Genomic DNA, 20,521 nt, shown 5'->3' with positions numbered 1-20,521 from the left:
TCCAGCAGTGCGTTCTCCATTGTTCTTCTTAGGTAACGTTAAAGATAAATGCTTCTCTTCCTCAATGTCCAGACATAAATGAAGATATTCCTCACGTGTGTGAATAAAGTTTATAATCCAAACATGCGGTAAAAAGTCTTTAAATCTGATCAAACTTTACGCTTTGCTTGTTATGGTTGAACAGCTCGTGTCTTCATTACCATGTCAACAGCTGTGGGCGTGACCAAATTAAAGATAATGAAGTCAGCCAGGAAAAATGGCACTCTCTTTACTTCAATGCAGATTACATAAACAGGCATTATTTGTTTTCGATTATATTTAGCTTGTTTAAAAGTAGACATTTCAGGCTTTCTTTGGATGTGTGTATCATGCTTGTGTGACGAGTAATCGCGGAGTTTCAATTGATTTTTGTAACGTGTTTTGAGAGACAGCTGGCAGAGACAGAAATGTCTGGATGGACACCCTGTTTATTTACTTTATTTGACAAAAACACAAAGATCTCTTGTTATTGTGAATGAACACATATTAAAGAAGACCCTTTACCGTTTCAAATGATGTCAAACACGTAAGTGTATGATTCAGGGTCGTCTCCTGTTCAATGAAGTGACATCTGCATGCATCATCACATCCTCAGTGGGTTCAGTGGCTCACTGGATACAAGGAAAATGGCGCAGGTCTGGCGCTAGCACTTTTAGCATAGCTTAGCACAATCAATTGAATCTGATTAGACCAATAGCATTGCGCCAAAAAAATAACTAAAGAGTTTCGAGAGCATGAGAGTATAGTTCCTAGCCATATCTCCGTCAGTCTTAGTACACAATGCAACTACAGAGGAGTCAAGTTTTAAATACGAAAAATATCGAAACTCTGTAGTTATTTTTTAGCGCGATGCTAATGGTCTAATCAGATTCAATGGATTATGCTAAACTATGCTAAAAGTGCTAGCGCCAGACCCGGAGATCATCTGAATGGATTCCAAAATGCTAAGAATCGAATGTTTAACTTTAGGGGAGCTGGAAAATGAGCATACACTCTCGTGTATGTTGGAATGTGCAGTCAAATAATACATTGGCTGTTTTACTGAATTTTTTTTTAGTTTAACCTTCAGAGCTCATCCGCCTTGTTTAATGTCCATTATAGTCAAGTCAATGATATCTTTAGCCAGCCGCAATTAATCCTCTACTGGTATGACCTTTCTTCATCAAACTAGTTAGCATTTACCTTAAGTCCATAGATAGGTAAAATAAGCTAAGTAAGGACCCATCAGTCCTTTTTCTATATAAATATATAGCTCACTCATTTGTCTCCGAAGATCATATCATCTACATGAATGAGGTGAAAAAAGTCAACCAGGCTTAATGGAACGGCTTAATTGTCTCCATTTCAATCACCCAGCCTTTGTATCTCTGCCTTACAGCTTTACTCTGTCCCCAGCCAGCTGCTTCCTCGGGCGCTGCTCATTCACTTAAAGGAGCCTTTTAATCAGGGACCATTTGGAGCAGAGGGACGGGCAGCTTGGACTATTGTGTCTGGACTGAATGACTCCCATGAGGCTAAGCTGAAGGGGACAGTGCAGTTTGTCATACAATGGAGCTTCAATTGAATGAAAGTGCGATTGAACCTTGTTCCACCCTATTAGGATTAGAAAGATATTGACGGGACGACAGGACCACTAAGGTTTTGGCTGGAAGATTTGTTTTTGTGTAATTTGTCTGATGCGAATCGATACGTAATATTTTGATCTTATTTAGCGATTGATGCGTCACGTGTTATTGTAAACATACAAACCAGTGCTGTAAATTGACGGCTCATTAATAATGTTAAATCTCATTGGTTCTCACATGTGGCAATATTTGAATTTACACACTCTAAAAACAAACGGTGCTACATAGCACCAAAAGTGGTTCTTTGCTCGTAATCATAGAAGAACCATTTTTAGTGCCATACAGCACCGGTGAAGCACCTGTGTAGAACCATATAGTGCCACGTAGAACCATATGTGGTGCTATAGTGGTGCTATATGGCCCCTATATGGTTCTACACAGGTGCTTCACCGGTGCTATATGGCACTAAAAATGGTTTTTCTATGGTTACGATCCAAAGCAACAGTTTTGGTGCTATATAGCACCGTTTGTTTTTTTCGAGTGCAGAAATATATGCCTGGAGTGCCATGAAGGTCAGAAAGTTGAGATCGTTTTCATTTTTTGCTCTGTGTTTCCCACAGAATTTTGAGAGACTGTGGCAGTGATGATGTCACACGCTAATAAGCATACATGTGATCTGTTTTGCTTCTACTCTTTGATCTATCACATTATATTGCATTTTAACTAGGGCTGTCGATCGATTAAAATATTTAATCTAGATTAATCGCATGATTGTCATGAGTTAACTTGTGATTAATCCCAAATTAATCGCACATTTTTATCTGTTCTAAATTTACCTTAATTTAACACTTTTCCAGTTTTTAATACTCTAAACCAGTGGTTTTCAAACTGGGGGCGCGAGATGGTGCCAGGGGGGCCCCAGTTTTATGTCATTTTATGAAATACATTAATTTATCATGAATTCTGTGTAATTAAACCTAAAAAAAATAAGGCTACTAACCAAAAGCTGTACTTTTTTGTATAATATAATGTTTTTTTAATTAAAATGTTGAGTATTAGAACAGTTTTTTGTCACAAATTTTCTTTTGGGGGCCGCGAAGGAATGCACCGTACACATGGGGGGCCACATGCTGAAAAAGTTTGGGAACCACTGCTCTAAACAACATGGGTGTGGACAAATATAGATGCTTTATGCAAATGTATTTTTTATTATAAGTGAAACTAGTGACAACAAATGACAGAACCCTGCTTTTTATTTTCATTCATTTATTTATTTATAATGGGACCATGCACAATTTTTAACATAAAATTTTCATCTCATGTATTGTACCGGATTTAGCCGAGGGCTAATTTTCATCCGTAGTCCCCCAGGCAGGTCAACACTAAGTATTTTGAGAAAAATCTAATATTTCGGATATATTCGGAAATATTTTATATATTTTTTAAGGTTCAAAAACAAAATTACTCCATCCATACCCTAAAATCACTAATAAGACTAATAGATTTAGCACACACAAAGTCAAAAGTGATATTAAAGGTGCAGTGTGTAATTTTTTAGAAGGCTCTTTTGACAGAAATGCAAAGGAATATACAAAACTATATTATCAGAGGTGTATAAAGACCTTTCATAATGAACCGTTATGTGTTTATTAACTTAGAACGAGACGTTTTTATCTACATACACGAGGGTCCCCTTACATGGAAGTCGGCATTTTGTGCCGCTATTTTTCTACAGAAGCCCTTAACGGACAAACTTTTTTACTAAGTTGTCTCCGATAATGTCATGTTTGTCCGGTGGCGCCTACCGTAGCTTCTATATGTGTTTCAAAAGCGAGGGGTGAGCAGTGGAGTAAGCCGTTGGTTGCAATTCGCAACCTCACCACTAGATGCCGCTAAAATTTACACAATGCACCTTTTATGTATATGAACTTTTTTTTTAATTGACATTGAGACAGCTCTTTTAACATCAGTTAGGTTCCAAGCTTATCTCTCTTAATAATTATTTGATGAAGTCCTGCACTTTATTTTCTAATTCCTGCATGTTTTAAAACCGAAACCAAAAGCTCAGACCGCAAGTGCATGGACACGCATCCTAGTTCGTGTATTAGTTAGTTAAGCATTTAGGACAAAGAAAGATCATTTTAGATGTTCAACGACTATTTAGATCATTGGGCTCGCTAGACAAAGGCTTAATGTTCTTATTTTTATGAAAACCTCCAACTCGTTTAGAAAGCACAGGTTACATTTACTGTCTGAATGCTGCATCTCAATTTATCAAACTTTGGGCTAGACCAAGGGTCAAACAGAAATTGCGCGTTGCGTTAATTGTACGTTAATAAACTTAGTGGCGTTAAAATAAATTTGTATTAACACATTAATTTTGACAGCCCTAATTTTAATGTTAATTTAATTTTATTTTACACATGTTTTATGTCTGACAACAGAGCAGATAATAAGTAGGTTATAGTGATTAAAAACGACCCAGTAACATCTCCTGTTTCTTTAACTGCTGCTAAAATCTTGATTTATAAACGCGACATCCTCTGACAAAATCACCGTACATTTACGCTGAAGAGCGGACATATGAGGTAATTTTTGCTATATTACTCATATTTTGCTATATGTTTGTCTCATGAAGCCTTTACAGTGGTTTCTCTTCTCATAAATGTGTTGTTATACGAGCGCTTTTTGATTTTACTTGCACTGTATATCGTGTATAGCGTAGTCAAGTCTGTGCAAATGTAGAATTATGAGAGAATAGACTGTTGCTGTTACACAAAGTTACGACTACAAAACATGTGCACCTTTCGTTAAGTCACTAATGCAGCTACCCCTTCGTTAAGTCACGATACACTCTTTAATCTCTGACTGTTGACGTTTACGTGAAAAAGCAAGTACACAGACAAACACACATTGAAAACACTGCCACCTTTTCACTGTCATGTGAGAGAGAGGTGCACGCTGTCATGTGGGAGAAAGGCGAACTGAGCACTCCCCATAATGACTTGAGCCGTTTAAAATCGTCAAATAAAATTTCGTGATAATCATGAAACATTCTATTTTGTGGTGGCCATTGTTGATTCTGTGGCAGGCCACCACAATAAAATCAATATATGGGAAACACTGGGCGAAGTATTTCTATAACAATGTGCTTGTTGATTTTGTAATATCATGTGTAGGGCTGGGATGATAAATCGTGCGAATTTATGCTTGCTATGCTTTTCAATGAATTATGTTGAAATGCCGCTACACACAGCTCCAGGAAAAAAGCGTTAGCATATTTATATCTCTGTTCTTCAAGTATTTTCAATATGTATAATGCTTATGTTTGACGAGTGTTGCTTTGGCATGTTATAAATAAACTCCCAGTGATTTTAGATTAATAAGGATTTTTCACTGATCAAAGAGCTGTAGTACATGAAAGAGCTATGCATAATATCGCCTTTGTGTTTAGAATCGATATCATACAGGTAGTATTAGTATGAATCGTGATTAATCGACCCAGCACTAATCTTGTGTTCACATAGGCGGGACTCTTACTTTTTTTTATGTGTCCCCTTCAGGGTTTATGAAACGGTTCTGAATACTAAATAATGATCCAAGTGATAATGTTTTGCATAATATGCATTTCAATTCTGACACAAATCATCAGAATTTAAATGCATATTACGCAAAACATTACCACTTGGATGTATTCATTTTGATGGCTGTTTTCAATCTGGAATAGCGAGATCATCCTATAACTCATTCTTACTCTTTGACTCTCCATCCCTTTCCTTCATAGCGTTTCAATCATTTACATTTCACACTCCGCCAACCCTAAAATTTTCACATTTCTCAGCTCTTTACATTCTGCTCATGTCTGTATATGAGCTGGTATTCCCTCTTGTGTGCGTGTGTGTGTGTGTGTGTGCGCATGCAGGAAAGAGAGATGGGAATGATTTTTGAGTGAGTTCATTTTGGCAGTCTGCCAATCTCATCCCATCATCGTCTTGCTTCACTCTTTGAGTGCTCTGTGTTGGGGGTATAGCGGATTGATTGACAGGTGGTCTGCTCTGTTGAGCTCTTTGGGGTACGGCTTTGGCAGAAGTCAGCGCCTGTTGGAAGGAAAGTGATAACGTTTGCTTTTTAGACAGCCCTTCAAGTCTGAATGAGCTCGGCACATTGTGGCAACTCTGTCCATAAATACATATTGTATGTATGGTACGGTCCAGTGATTTGATTGGACAAGAAAAATTTCAGAATTTTCTTCTGCACTGAAATGTTCAGTGTGCACAAATACAGTTTCATAAGGTTCTGTTTGGTTACATAAAGAACCTTTAGGCTTTTGTGAAGAACCGTACTTGGGCTATGATTGCACGACAACGATGTAATAAAAACGGAAATAATTCCTAATAGAGTTTATATTTTTTAATGAAAGATTATAATGGTGTGATTCACTTTTTGCTGATTGGTTTGCTTCATGGAAGAAATCTATAATAGATATTTTGTTGTAAATCTCAATGTCGGTGTGAACAGCGATGGCTTGCTCTTTACAAAATTAAAATGCTCTTTTATGGAGTGCATCCATAATGAAGAGTTGGTAAATCCCGATGCAACAAATAATTGTAAAAATACTTCTGCTGTCACGCTCTATCAGCGGCAGGGCTTGGGGATAGCACGACTTCATTTGGAGACGCAAGACGTCATTTGCTAATGTTGTTCACACCCTATTAAACATGAAAACATGTTTCGGTGTGGTTGTTTTGCAGCACAATAAGATTGAATGTTCTGCATATTGCAATCACACAATTTGTTGAGATAATCACAGATTTATTATTATTGTATGATATATCAGTTACTCAATATTCATTTTGTTCATACAGTTGTAGAAAAGCAATATCTGACTCGCAACCACACTGGATTCAGCCGCTGGCGGAGCACTTTTTCTCGTGTGATATTGTTTAATATTACTGTCTGTATTTGATGAGATTGAAGCAGCTGTAGCTGAAGTGAAAATAAAAGGATGTCTTTGTTTGAGAAGATAATGTTTATTCAAACTAGAATTGATTTGTTTTTGTGGAATCACACACATGACTGTCATGAAAAGACTTCAGTGTTAAATCAAAAGCTTTATGCTTGCTGTCTTCTCAAAGGGAACATTTAATTTAAACTGCAATCATTGGTCAATATCACACCATCCCTTAATTCAATTACACAGTTTAGGACTTCTCACACTCTTTCTTTATGTCCCTTTCTTTTTCTTCATCGCCATCTCTCTTTCTTCATCTCCATTTCTCTTTGTATCTCCATCTCTCTTTCTTCATCTCCATCTCCTTTATTTTCTTTATCTTCCTCTCTCTTTCTTCGTCTCTCTTTTCTTCCCTCTCTTTCGTCTCCTTTCTTCTTTATCTCTATCTCTTTATTTCTCTCCTTCTCCGTCATCTCTGTCTCCTTCTCTTTCTTCATTCATCTCTTTTTCTTCGTCTCACTCTTCTTCTCTTTCTTTATATCTCTCTTTCTTCATTTCTCTTTCCTTCTCTTTCTTCATTCGTCTCTTTGTCTCACTCTTTTTCGCTTTTTTATATTTCTCTCTTTCTTCATCTCTATCTTTTTTTCTTTCTTCATCTCCATCTCTCCTTTATTTTCTTTATCTTCCTCTCTCTTTCTTCATCTCTTTTCTTGCCTCTTTTTCATTTCCTTTCTTCTTTATCTCTATCTCTTTATTTATCTCCTTCTCCATCATCTCTATCTCCTTCTCTTTCTTCATTTGTCTCATTTTCTTCGTCTCACTCTTCTTCTCTTTCTTTATATTTCTCTCCTTCTTCATCTCATCTCTCTTTCTTCACTTCCCTCTCTCATTATTTTTATTCATCTCCCTCTCTCATTCTCTTTCTTTATCTTCCTCTCTCCATCTGCTTTCTTCCCTCCTTTTATTTCTTCTGTATATCTATCTCTCTTTCTTCATTTCTCTCCTTCTCTTTCTTCATTCGTCTCTTTTTCTTCGTCTCACTCTTCTTCTCTTTCTTTATATCTCTCTTTCTTCATTTCTCTCTCCTTCTCTTTCTTCATTCGTCTCTTTTTCTTTGTCTCACTCTTTTTCGCTTTTTTATATTCCTCTCTTTCTTCATCTCCATCTCTCCATTATTTTCTTTATCTTCCTCTCTCTTTCTTCATCTCTTTTCTTGCCTCTCTTTCATTTCCTTTCTTCTTTATCTCTATCTCTTTATTTATCTCCATCATCTCTATTTTTTCATTCGTCTCTTCCTTTGTCTCACTCTTCTTCTCTTTTTTTATATTTCTTTCCTTCTTCATCTCATCTCTCTTTCTTCACTTCCCTCTCTCATTATTTTTATTCATCTCCCTCTCTCATTCTCTTTCTTTATCTCCCTCTCTCATTCTCTTTCTTTATCTTCCTCTCTCCATCTGCTTTCTTCCCTCCTTTTATTTCTTCTGTATATCCCTCTCTCTTTCTTCATTTCTCTCCTTCTCTTTCTTCATTCGTCTCTTTTTCTTCATCTCTGTCGTTTCTTCTCTGTCTCTCTCTTTCTCCATCATCTTAATCTCCTTCTCTTTCTTTATCTCACTTTTTTAATCATTTATCTCTTCCTCTCTTTCTTCATTTCTCTGTTTCCTTCTCTTTATCTCCCTCTTCCTTTCTTCATTTGTCCCTTTTTCATTTATCTCTGTCTTTCTTCTCTGTCTCTCTCTTTCTCCATCATCTCGATCTCCTCTATCTTTATCTCACTCTCTCTCTTCTCATTTCTCTGTTTTTGTTTTTTTCTTTATTTTTTCTTTTCTTTCTTCCTCTTTATCTCCCTCTTTTTTGTTTACTTTTTTCCTTATCTCTCTCCTTCTCAGTCATCTCTATCTCCTCCTCTTTCTTTATCTCACTTTATTTCTTCATTTCTCTCTTCCTCTTTCTTTATCCCTCTCTCTTTCTTCATTTCTTTCTCTTTCTTCATTCATCTCTTTTTTATCTCTCTTTTTTCACGGTCTCTCTCTTTCTCCATTATCTCTATCTTCTTCTCTTTCTTCATCTCATCTCTCCTTTATTTTCTTTATCTTCCTCTCTCTTTCTTCATCTCTTTTCTTCCCTCTCTTTCATTTCATTTCCTTTCTTCTTTATCTCTATCTCTTTATTTATCTCCTTCTCCATCATCTCTCTTTTTTCATTCGTCTCTTTTTCTTCATTCGTCTCTTTTTCTTCGTCTCACTCTTCTCTTTTTTATATTTCTCTCTTTCTTCATCTCATCTCATCTCTCTTTCTTCACTTCCCTCTCTCATTATTTTTATTCATCTCCCTCTCTTGTTCTCTTTCTTTATCTTCCTCTCTCCATCTCTTTTCTTCCCTCCTTTTATTTCTTCTTTATATCTATCTCTTTTTCTTTATCTCTCTCCTTCTCCATCTCACTCTACTTCTCTTTCTTCATTTCTCTCTTTCTCTTTCTTCATTCATTTTTTTTTCTTCATCTCTGTCGTTTCTTCTCTGTCTCTCTCTTTCTCCATCATCTCAATCTCCTTCTCTTTCTTTATCTCACTTTTTTAATCATTTATCTCTTCCTCTCTTTCTTCATTTCTCTGTTTCCTTCTCTTTATCTCCCTCTTCCTTTCTTCATTTGTCCCTTTTTCTTTATCTCTGTCTTTCTTCTCTGTCTCTCTCTTTCTCCATCATCTCGATCTCCTCTATCTTTATCTCACTCTCTCTCTTCTCATTTCTTTTCTTTATTTTTTCTTTTCTTTCTTCCTCTTTATCTCCCTCTTTTTCATTTACTTTTTTCCTTATCTCTCTCCTTCTCAGTCATCTCTATCTCCTCCTCTTTCTTTATCTCACTTTCTTTCTTCATTTCTCTCTTCCTCTTTCTTTATCCCTCTCTCTTTCTTCATTTCTCTTTCTCTTTCTTCATTCATCTCCTTTTTATCTCTTTTTTTTCACGGTCTCTCTCTTTCTCCATTATCTCTCTCCTTCTCTTTCTTTATCTCACATTCTTTCTTCATTTATCTCTTCCTTTCTTTCTTCATGTCTTTCTCTATCTTCCTTCATTCGTCCTTTTTTCTTTATCTCTGTCTTTTTTTCTCTGTCCCTCTCTTTCTCCATTATTTCCTTCTCTATCTTTAACTCACTCTCTCCTTAATTTCTCTCCATCTTTATTCCTTCATTTATTTTTTTCACTTTCTCTTTCCTCGTTTCTCTCTTCTTCTTTTTCCGTCTCTCCCTCTCTATTTTTCATTTCTTTCTTCTTCTTGATCTCCCTCTCTTCGTTTATCTCACCTTATTTATTGGTCTCTCTGTTTATCTTTCTTATTTCTCTCTCTCTTTCTTTATCTCCCTCTCTTTCTTTCTTTTTTATATATTTCTCTCTTTTTTTCTCTTTCTTTATCTCCCCTCTCTTGCTCACTCATTTGCGAGTCTCAAGCTATCCTTCATCTCTCATCATGTGGCCCAAACGGAAACACATCGGGCTCTTTAGCTGGAGAAATACAACCTGCCTGACTACCCCCCCCCCATATATGTGTGTATGTGCGCGTGTATGCATGCATGTCACAGTATTTCTCTAATGAAATGAGAGCGTGTGTCAGCGTCAGCCCCTCTCTCTCTCTCTCTCTCTCTCTCTCTCTCTCTCTCTCTCTCTCTCTCTCTCTCTCTCTCTCTCTCTCTCTCTCTCTCTCTCTCTCTCTCTCTCTCTCTCTCTCTCTCTCTCTCTCGTGTAGTCCTCTAATTGTAAGCGCCTGATTGTGCTGCCACTCATTGTCAGTCTAAAAATAGGCGTCCTTTTCCTCTGCGGGGAAGCCGAGAGGTTTGTGTGTATGCGTGTGTGAGACCAGTCACCTAGAACGTAAAAAGATGTTTACAATGGAGAGAGACAGATCCTCTCCTCTCTCTGCGTATAAATGTAAAAAATCTGAAGTACTGACGGCTGAATCTATGGACTCGAATGAATCCAGGATTATCTGAAAGTATATTGCGAGAGGTCAAAGGAGCGCTGTGGAGAAAGGGAATGATGAAAGGGAATTGAAGGATGAAAAAGCCATAAGATGCTGGAGATCTCATAGTCGCATGCATCAAAGCAGCTGTGCTTTAGAAAAATAATCCTACGCCTGGTGTGACCATTTAAACACAGACACACATGCGTTTGAATTATTGTTTGGATTATCAGTGGGTGATATCGAGTGTTTGCAATATATTCAATATTACTGAGATTACGTGATTACGTTAAAATTTACAGTGTAATTTTACATTTTAAATACTGAGTAATACAGCATGTATTTTATTATATGGTTTGGTATATGGTTAGTTGCATGTAATTATGCATAATTTATTGTTATAACTAGGGCTGGGCAATATTGACAAATTTTTTTTTTGTAATTTTGTCGATATGCAGTATATCTTGGTATTTTCTTCTCCATGTTTACTATTAAATGTTTACATGCAAATCAAAGCATCATGTGAGATGCCACAATCACCTTTATTAAAATGATGGAAATTTAATTTAAAGGCAGGAGTTTCCTCCCCATTTCATAATATACAGCTGCACAACATGCGAGCTGGGAGGAAAGCTTACGTCTGACCTTGGTGTACATTTCTGGCAGAGCTTCTGTTGCAAAGAAAGAGGATCATATCAGATCATACGATATACAGCGTATTGTCTCATCCTGTATCAGACTGGATAAAAAATACTGATATATTATAATATATATTATAATGTATATTACCAAATCACAATATACCGCCCAGCCCCAATAACTCTACTAATTACATGTAACATATGTAACAAAGAAAGACACCGTAAAATAAAGTATTACAGAAATTCTGTCTTTCTTTAACTGTGCTTATTCATAACTTATGAATTCGTCCGTCATATAATGCAAAGGCAGAAATCGCGAGGGGGTCTGTAAAATATAATTAAAAACATAATAAATAACGTAATATTATATTAATGTTTGTGTAGTTAAACAATACAAAACAAATGCAATTGGGGCCAAAATATATGTTTAGAAACATTTTCAGTGTCCCTCTCTTGTCTCAGAGTGACTGAGCGATAGTGGAGCTTTTTCAGAGCGAGATAAAATCACGACGCTCCGACATTCAAAAAATTCGCTCCTGGCAAAATCACGCCACTCCACTCCTCGCTCCGCTCACATACTCTGATCGGTTGACCCCCAGTTGATATTTTGCTAAATAAGCTTAAGAAATATAAGTCATTATTTTTTTGCAAAAGGGTGAGAGGGTAAACGGATAGTTCACCCAAATATTAAAATTCTGTCATTTACCCACCCTCATATTGTTATAAATTTCTTTGTTCTGCTGAACACAAAAAAATGGTGGTGAACATAATTGGTCACATAATATAATCAAGTAAATTTACACTGATTTGTAGCAACATGAGTGAGTAAATGATGACAGAATTGTCATTTTTGGGTGAACTGTCCCTTTAAGATAATTTTATATTTGGGTCAACTTTTCCTTTAAATAAACACATAGCATCAAGATTGTGATTTCAGTGCAGTTTTTATTTGGCCATTAAGATCTAAACCTATCGAGGATGTGCACTTACACCATCATACCCACTCCTTGTTTCACAACCTGCTAATATGGCAGTATTATTTCTGGCAGATGGAGTATTTTATCAGCATTTTTGGTTTATATCACATCAGCAAAAATGACACAGAGCTTTTGCTTTGTATAAAAAATAATTTACTAACCCTTGGCTATGTATACCATGTTAGGTGTATATTCCCTCACATACTGTATATTCATCTGCCCTTTAAAAATGCCACGGGAGAATAAACGTTCCCCAATCCAACATGCCAGACCTGTAGATTACCTTCTGCTTTACTCCTCAAATGGCTGTGCTACAGGCACGAGAGAGGAGATGGAGAGCGGAGGAATGGGGATGCGAGATCACCCCACACACACATACACGCACCTCCTCCCCCCTCTCTCCCGTCGTGTGCAAGCGCGCTGCCACTGCTGCAGTCCAGAATGTTTTTCTGCGTCCGCGGCTCTGCCGAGTTGTCACCCTCCGGAGCGCAGCAACAACCGAGCGAGAGAAAGAGAGAGAGAGGGGGGCGGGCGAAGACTTTGTTTTGCAGCAAGCACAGTCACTTGGACAACGGTGTGTCGGTAGGCTCTTGCACAAGAGATGTGACAAGAGATCGCTGCTTTCCTCGGACTACGACAGCTTGCCTGCTCTTCTTTCATAGGACGCTGATCTATTTTAACTAGATGCTGTGGCTATTTGTGTATCCTGAGAGTCGTCTTATAGGTTTTCACTGGAGTTGACTGAAAACCTTGAAATGTGATCTGCGAGAAGCGCTGTTTGCAGAATTTAAATGAAGTCAGTGTCAGTTTGCATACGACTCGTACATCGCAGTAAGATCCAGAGAGAGACCGTGACAGGACGATGCTGTCCGTGGTGCATGTTTTGAATTGACCGATTGTTTGGTTTTGGCTGCTGTTGTGTGTTTGTCTGTCATCCGTGGCAGGTTTCTGGTGGTAGATGCACCGCTTGTTTTCTCCAGTCTGTGTCCTTCAGCATCCGTGTCAGAAACGGAGGTAAATGAGGTGGCATTGAATGCAATTACTCATCGCTGGCGCACTTGTTCAAGAGCACTCATGGGACCGATGTTTTGCTTGAGTGAACTAGTACAGTGTGTTCAGTTCAGCCTCCTCGACTGTTATTGAGTTAGTCGGGTCGTTGCTTACGATTCAGATCGTTTCGCTTTACACAGCATAAGGATTTTGATATTAAGACGTCGTCTACGTATAAATGCACGGACCCTCCACACTTTATAATCCAAAGGAACTGAAGTTCTGATTTATATCAAGCATTGCTTTGGTATTTTGTGGACACTTAAGCTAGTGTGATTTGGTCTAATAGGGAAAACTTGGTTTAGGGTTGCGTTCGAGGCGATGTTGTGCCCGGCTTCATGTTTCCCACTCTTGAGGGATTTGTCCCAGTTACGGTGTCTGCTCAGTTGGCCGAGGCAACGTGGTGTTTGTGTCGCGGGCACAACTCGACCGGTGTGCCACACCAAACCCCTACCAGGGAGCAAGGTGAGTATTACACCTGACAATGATGTTTTACATTTTTTATTTAGTATACAATAGCGTTATGTTCACACATTTATTTTTTATTTCTTATTGTACTTGTTTATATATTTAAATTCATGAGGTTAGGAGCATCAAAGCGTGATTTCACTTTTTGATTTGATCTTACTCAATATTAAAGATATCAAGGTTATATTTTCACAATATTCTTTATGTAGGATGGTTTTTTGTAGACAACTAAATTTAAAAAAAAAGACTACAGCTGGGTTTTCACAGACTGGGTCACTACAGATGGCACTAATCCCACGTACTGTAAATTCAAGATGTTGTTAATTAAAATGTGTATATTTAAAATCAGTAATGCATGAATGTGGGAGAGTTATATTTACAGGTGCGTTGTGGGTAGTGTGAATAAATATATATATATATATATATATATATATATATATATATATATATATATATATATATATATATATATATATATATATATATATATATATATATATATATATATATATATATATATATATATATATATATATATATATATATATATATATATATACATACATATTAGTGCTGCACAATTAATCACATCGCAATCACAATGTCAGCCTGTGCGATTATATGACAGCAAAATGTTGCAATTATATTAAATAAATAAATGTGTGGACTTGTTAACACAAACTTTCTGATAACAGTTTGATGATTTTCCTTGCTGTTTAAAAAAGAAAGAAAAACGAACAAAAAAGGCAGTGCACGTGTGGCATGCAAGTGTGTGGCGTGTGTCGTCACTTGTGTGTGCGCAGCGCAGAAATACCAGAGCGAAGATGAATGCAGAGGAGATTGACAGTGATCTGGTAGCTAAAAAAACTCTACGTCTGTTGTATGGCGGTATTTTGGATTTAGGATTACTGACACTAAGCAGTTGCTACATCACGTATATATATATATATATATATATATATATATATATATATATATATATATACACATATACTAGGGTTTATGCATAATACCGTATTTTTCGGACTATAAGCCGTATTTTTTTTTCATAACTTGGCTGGTGCTTCGTCTTATTCTCAGGAGTGCCTTGTAAATCAGTATGAATTAATTTTAACATTTATGAGGCAAGAGACAACATTACCGTCTACAGCCGCGAGAGTCCGCTATATGCTGCTTCTATATTTAAGTAATTCAATAGATTCAGTGACTTAAAATGACGAGTATGCGAACTTCCCGCTAGTTGGCTTGTTCGGTTAATTTAGCCTATTCAACCTTCCAGGTAAGTTCTGTATGGTATGGTTTATCATTTAAATAACTGAAAATATTACTTTAACGTAAAGACATCTATTCAGCCTGCTGTTTTGTCTGCTATTGTTTAGTTGAATAACTTGCCTTTCCAGATAAAATGTCTGTTCTTCGGCTTGGATTTTGTGAAATAATTTTCTAAATAAACGCGACGTATGGTCCACTGTGACCTTATATATGTTATTTCTAGGGCTGGGTATCGATTCAGATGTTCCAGATCGATTTGATTTCGATTCTCAAGCTGTCAAATCGATTCGATTTCGATTCTCTGTAAAATTTTCAATTCCGGTTCTTGGGTAGGTTTTATACTCGATTCTCGATTCAACTCAATGAATATAGATTTTATACAAATACTATATTAATAAAAAAGAACAGTGAACAGCAGTTTACAAGTGGGTAATTAATAAAAAAAATTAAAAGCCACAACACTAACTTGGTCAAACACTAACTAACTTGCGAAATCTAAAATGCTTCCATACCTCTGACTTTTTATGTGAAGGTGGCATCAACGTCGATGAAGCACCTGAAACCACCATTTTAAGCACTGAATGAATGAATGACAGGGTCACCTCTCGCTCCTTGGTAACATCGCGCAAGGAAAAAAGAGGGTGACATCTAGTGAAGAAGACTATTAATTATATTAAAGTTAATCTTATGTTCAATGTTTGCGGAATAAATATGAAAAAAAACGATTTTTAATCGACCACGTTTGGAAAAACGATTAATCGAAAAATCGATTTTTTTTTTTTTTGCCCGGCCCTAGTTATTTCAACACATTTTTTAAATGATGCGGCTTATACTCCGTTGCGGCTTATAGTCCGGAAAGTACGGTATGTAAATACGTATAATGTACTGCACATTAAAACGGGTGCAGATAGTAGCAGGTGTGCCAACTCTTCAACTTGTCTTGTCTGTCTGGATGTAATTGTAATTCCTTTTTGTATAATTGTCTTATAATGTCTCAAGTGGCGTGTCTGTCCAACTCAATGGTGATTCTGCTGTGTTCACACAGACACATTAGACTAATTACTCTATAACAACATTAGATGCTGAGCGAGAGAGAGGATGGGTTTTCCTCCCCCTCTAACCTAATTTTTCCAGCCTTCACTGGACCCATTTCAGCATTGAAACTTTGAACCAAATTGCTATTGATTCCAGAGTAGAAAAGCGAGTGGCTGGGTTTCCATTTTAGTGGTTTAGTGGGTGAAACGGCTCGCCACTGATCAACAGAAATCAGATTTTCCCTTCGCTGATGCACAGATCTTTCACGGTTCTTATTATGACCCAGCCCCTTCCCAGCAGAGATGAGGTCACACGCAGACATGGCATCTCATAAGAGATGATGGCAATGATGGTTCTCCTGCCAAATACATATGCGCTTACTTTGTCCTTGAGGGATGCGGGAAAAGAGGAGCTTGTAATGATGGCATCTCACCCTCCGTCTCGGTGGACGCTATCCTTTTCAACTGACACTTTAGTGATGGCAACTCAAGGTCCTCTTGCTTGTTAAGTGAGAAGAGATAAGTCCACCTCTCATTCATTTGCTGTGAATAGGTGTATGGGAAACATCAATAGTTTCTTGAAATGGGGCTACCAGCTGTCGAAATGTATAGGTAGATGCATAAGTCATTTGGTGAAAGAAAGGTACCCTTGAACAAAATGGTACTTAAAGTACAATGTGTTACATTTGAATCTGTCAAGTTAAGCATATTGCTTAGATGTGTTCATTAAATCCCATTTAAATCTTGCAGGTCTTAAGGCTTAACTTGTTTGGTCTTGACTTATAAATATGACATGCAAAAAAGGAGGACTTGGAAATAGGCTTGTTTTAAATTAATTATTTACTAGTATAGTATTAGTATATATTTTTTATTTCTATCTCTAGATTTACTTTTAAAATGCAATGAAAGTGTGAATGTCAGATGGTCTTGTGCAGCATTTTAGCCCCTGGCAGCATAATGCATTCAGAGACTGGGACGAGATTACACCAAATTTTTGTTCTCCGATTTATTTGATGTTAATTTGTTTGTTTAAATTCTTATTAATTTCAACTTGAAACAAATGTGATTATTAAAAAAATTCAGATTTATCCTCATTAGTCGGAATGAGCTTATCAAATGACTTCCCCTCTCGGCTAAAATGGCAAGATGTAATTTGCAACTTAAATGCGGTAAGGAGTTAATAATTCAGCAGCTAAGCTCCCAGCCCGGGGTCTGCGCGTCTCAACAGGGCTAGTTTGGCACTGCGTCAAGGGTGTACTAGAAAGGGAGCACTTCACTTATTATTTCAGCTGGTCTCTGAGCTACAGACGCTGGTGCTAGATTAGAAGTTTTTTAATTAAAGTGAATGAGGGTGGTAGGATATTTACATTTTTGCCGGTGGTAAATTTGTTTATGTTGGCTCTCTGGTCTTTTTATCTATTTTCTTTAATTGCAAGCATATTTGCACTTAGGGATAGTTCCTCCCCTTATTTTAATTCTGTCATTTCCTCATACGCACAACCGGCGCAACTTCATAGAATATCTCTGAACAGGTTCACGCCCACTTTTGGGGGAAATCTCACTAGACCTTCCATTGACTTCCATTCAAAACAGCGGAACAAAGCAACCTTCGCACACAGCCGGCAGGCGTAAATAACTTATGAAATCACTCAGATTAAACATGTTGAGTAATTATCTGTCCACCCTGCCTGCCATAGAGTGCGAAAGATACATTAACAATTTAATTTGGTCAATATAAAAAAAATGTCTCTTTCATTCTCCCAGCATCAAATTTGTGTAACAACGCTCCCTATTGGCCAGAGGTGTCTTACCCGGACATTTACTCGTACCTCATCGAGTCAACAGGAAAGCAAGTGAATGATTTTACTTCGTATTTGAAAGTTCGTATTTATGTATTATGTCTTTATATTTAGAGTAATGAGTGCACTTTTCCGTCCAGCCATACAACTAACTGGCTTAGTGATATTTCCAGCAATCACTAAATGGCGTTGTTATACAAATTTGATGCTGTGAGAATGAAAGGGACATGTTTTTATATTGACCAAATTAAATGTGTTAATGTATCTTTCGGGCTCTGTGGCAGGCGGGGTGGACAGATAAATACTCGACATGTTTAATCTGAGTGATTTCATAAGTTATTTACGCCTGCCGGCTGTGTAAAAACGTTGCTTTGTTCCGCTATTTTGAATGGAAGCCAATGGAAGTTCTGCTTTTTTATCCCCCAAAAAGGGGCGGTGACGAAATTTACAGTCAAATTCCCGGATGTGCCGGTAGTCCGTATCCTCAAGTTGTAACAACCTGTATAATTTTCTTTGTTCTGCCGGTCACAAAGGAAGATATTTGTTATTAAGCAGGAAAGAGGAGCACCATTGACTTGCATAGTAGGAAATAAAAATACTATGGTAGTAGTAAATGCTCAAAAACTGTGCTTACTAACATTTTTTTAAATATCTTCCTTTGTGCTCAGCAGAACAAAGACATTTACACAGCTTTGTAACCACTTGAGGGTGAGTTGATGACAGAGGCTGTTTCTCAATATGCGTTCTTCAGCGATCTTGTGTCCTTGTGTTCTCGCTCTACGTCATCATTAACTGTCGAAGTTTAATTCCAATTCTCGAGGATGCATCGAGTGCAGACTTGCGCGCTGAAATCTGGTCAGGTGACCAACAGGAAGATCTCGCATATCTCAATTCTCACAAGTTCGTTCTGTGTTCTCGAGACCTTCTGAGTTCGTTCTTCTAAGGTCGGCTGGCAAGACCAGTCTTCACGAGAATGCAAGTCCGTTCTTTGTGTTCTTGGGATTGAGAAACAGCCAGAATTTTCATTTTTGGGTGAACACCTGAAAGTAATTTCTAAGTCATCCTGCAGCCTTTAATTAGATTTTCATGTGTGCTTGATTGGGGTTGTAGCTAAATTATGCAGGACAGTGGCCCCCCAGGACCAGAAATGCCCACCCGTGCTTTAAAGTGTGCCATTATTTTCGCAATGTTGTGATGTGTGAAATGCACATCTATTTGTTTGTTCCAAAGAATTTTCAGTGCCACTTAAGTGATGCAGAGTTGTTTTATATAAAGTTCACAACGTTGGAAGAATCCTGCATAATTATAGCTTGGGGCTCTTTCGGTACATTTTAGATGACATTTATTAAAATGTATTCATTTAGCAGATGCTTTTATCCGAAGCGACAAGTGCACCCCAAACAGATCGTCTACTACTTTACCACCCCCTCTTCATCCCAAAATGCCAATGTCTTCAGCTCCAACAGGCTCTAGACAGCAGCTTTATCACCAGCGCACGGCTTTTAGGATTACCGCTCAAAATCCTGTCATTCTCATTAAAATGCTGGATAAGAGGATAACTCCGATTGGGTGGGTAGAGATGAGGTGCCTAAAAAACCCTTAATACCTGCAGAAATCAGATTGTTTGACTTTGAAAAGAAAGGCTGAAAACGAGGAAGGATAAGAGAAATGAATTCGACGGTATTTGGACACGGTTCATGGCCTAATGAAAGACAGTTTGGAAAACGCAGTGTAACCCAGTGACGGCTGAGGTGTGATACAATGATTCTTTCTCCCAAGCTGCTGCTTAACGGCTCTTGACAATAAACGTCACTATTTTAATGCGGTTACAGCCTCCAGGACCCTCTGGACCCTTGGATAACGACTGTCCCTCATTGATTTTTGCTAGGCAGTCAGTGACTTACCACTCCGATTAATAATTAATTTGCCAGATACTGCCAAGTATACCCAAAACAGTGGGGGTTAGTGGGAAAAAACTCCCGCACCTCCATCCATAAGCTAACCCAAAAGGATTTGCCTGGAAATTCCCATAGGAACGATCACATAATGCGTTAAAAAAATGCTTTTGATGTCTCTGGGTTTGTTTAAGGCCTGGGTATAGTTCAGGTTCTATGCATATGCGAGGATGACACAAATTTCATAATCACCATAATAGGCACACCACCAGATTTTTGTAACCATGCATGGGGGTACAGAAGTATGCAGGCAATGGTATTGCAATTTGTCACAATGTGCATGCATTGAACGCCTGTGTAAGCGTACAAGTCAACTGTAGTATACTTTGCAAGGTTGTGCGTTCATCTGTGCGAGTACGCTCGTATAGGCGTATTAAAGTATATTTGGGCTTTTACAGAATGCTTGACCAATTGGGCTGGAACATCGGACCATGTGGCAACAAATGTTTTCGGACTGAACCACTGCCAAATTTTCACAATTCATAATATGAAATGTCACTTTTTATGGAGGAGGTGCATTGATTCATTATAAAATATTGCCATGCATGGTTTGCATGGAGCCTTTACTCTTTACTGTCCAGGCATAGTTGTGTTTTCCACTGTTGGAGAAACATAAGATCTAATCCCTTTCTGAGCCTATTCAGGGATTTGTTCACTTTTTTTTAAAATCTTAAATTGTAAACCTTTACCCACAATTTGAGTTGAATACCTTATCTTTAATGCAGCTCAACTAAGCTGATAGGATTCTCTGAAAAGGGCATTTTTCAGGTTATTGTGGGATTTCACCTTTCGTTGATTCAGGTATAATCCTGTGGGC

The 20,521-nt window shown here is 37.6% G+C and overlaps 1 protein-coding gene across 1 annotated transcript in view; it reads left to right on the top strand.

Annotated features, from left to right (window-relative positions):
* siah2l (seven in absentia homolog 2 (Drosophila)-like) overlaps positions 1-20,521 on the top strand; it is a 48,214-nt gene that overhangs the window by 21,406 nt on the left and 6,287 nt on the right. The gene's annotated exons all lie outside the window — the stretch shown is intronic.

The sequence above is a fragment of the Misgurnus anguillicaudatus genome, chromosome 9 (assembly GCF_027580225.2).
Source record: "Misgurnus anguillicaudatus chromosome 9, ASM2758022v2, whole genome shotgun sequence".
NCBI lineage: Eukaryota > Metazoa > Chordata > Actinopteri > Cypriniformes > Cobitidae > Misgurnus > Misgurnus anguillicaudatus.
This window is presented reverse-complemented; position numbering and strand designations above follow the sequence as displayed.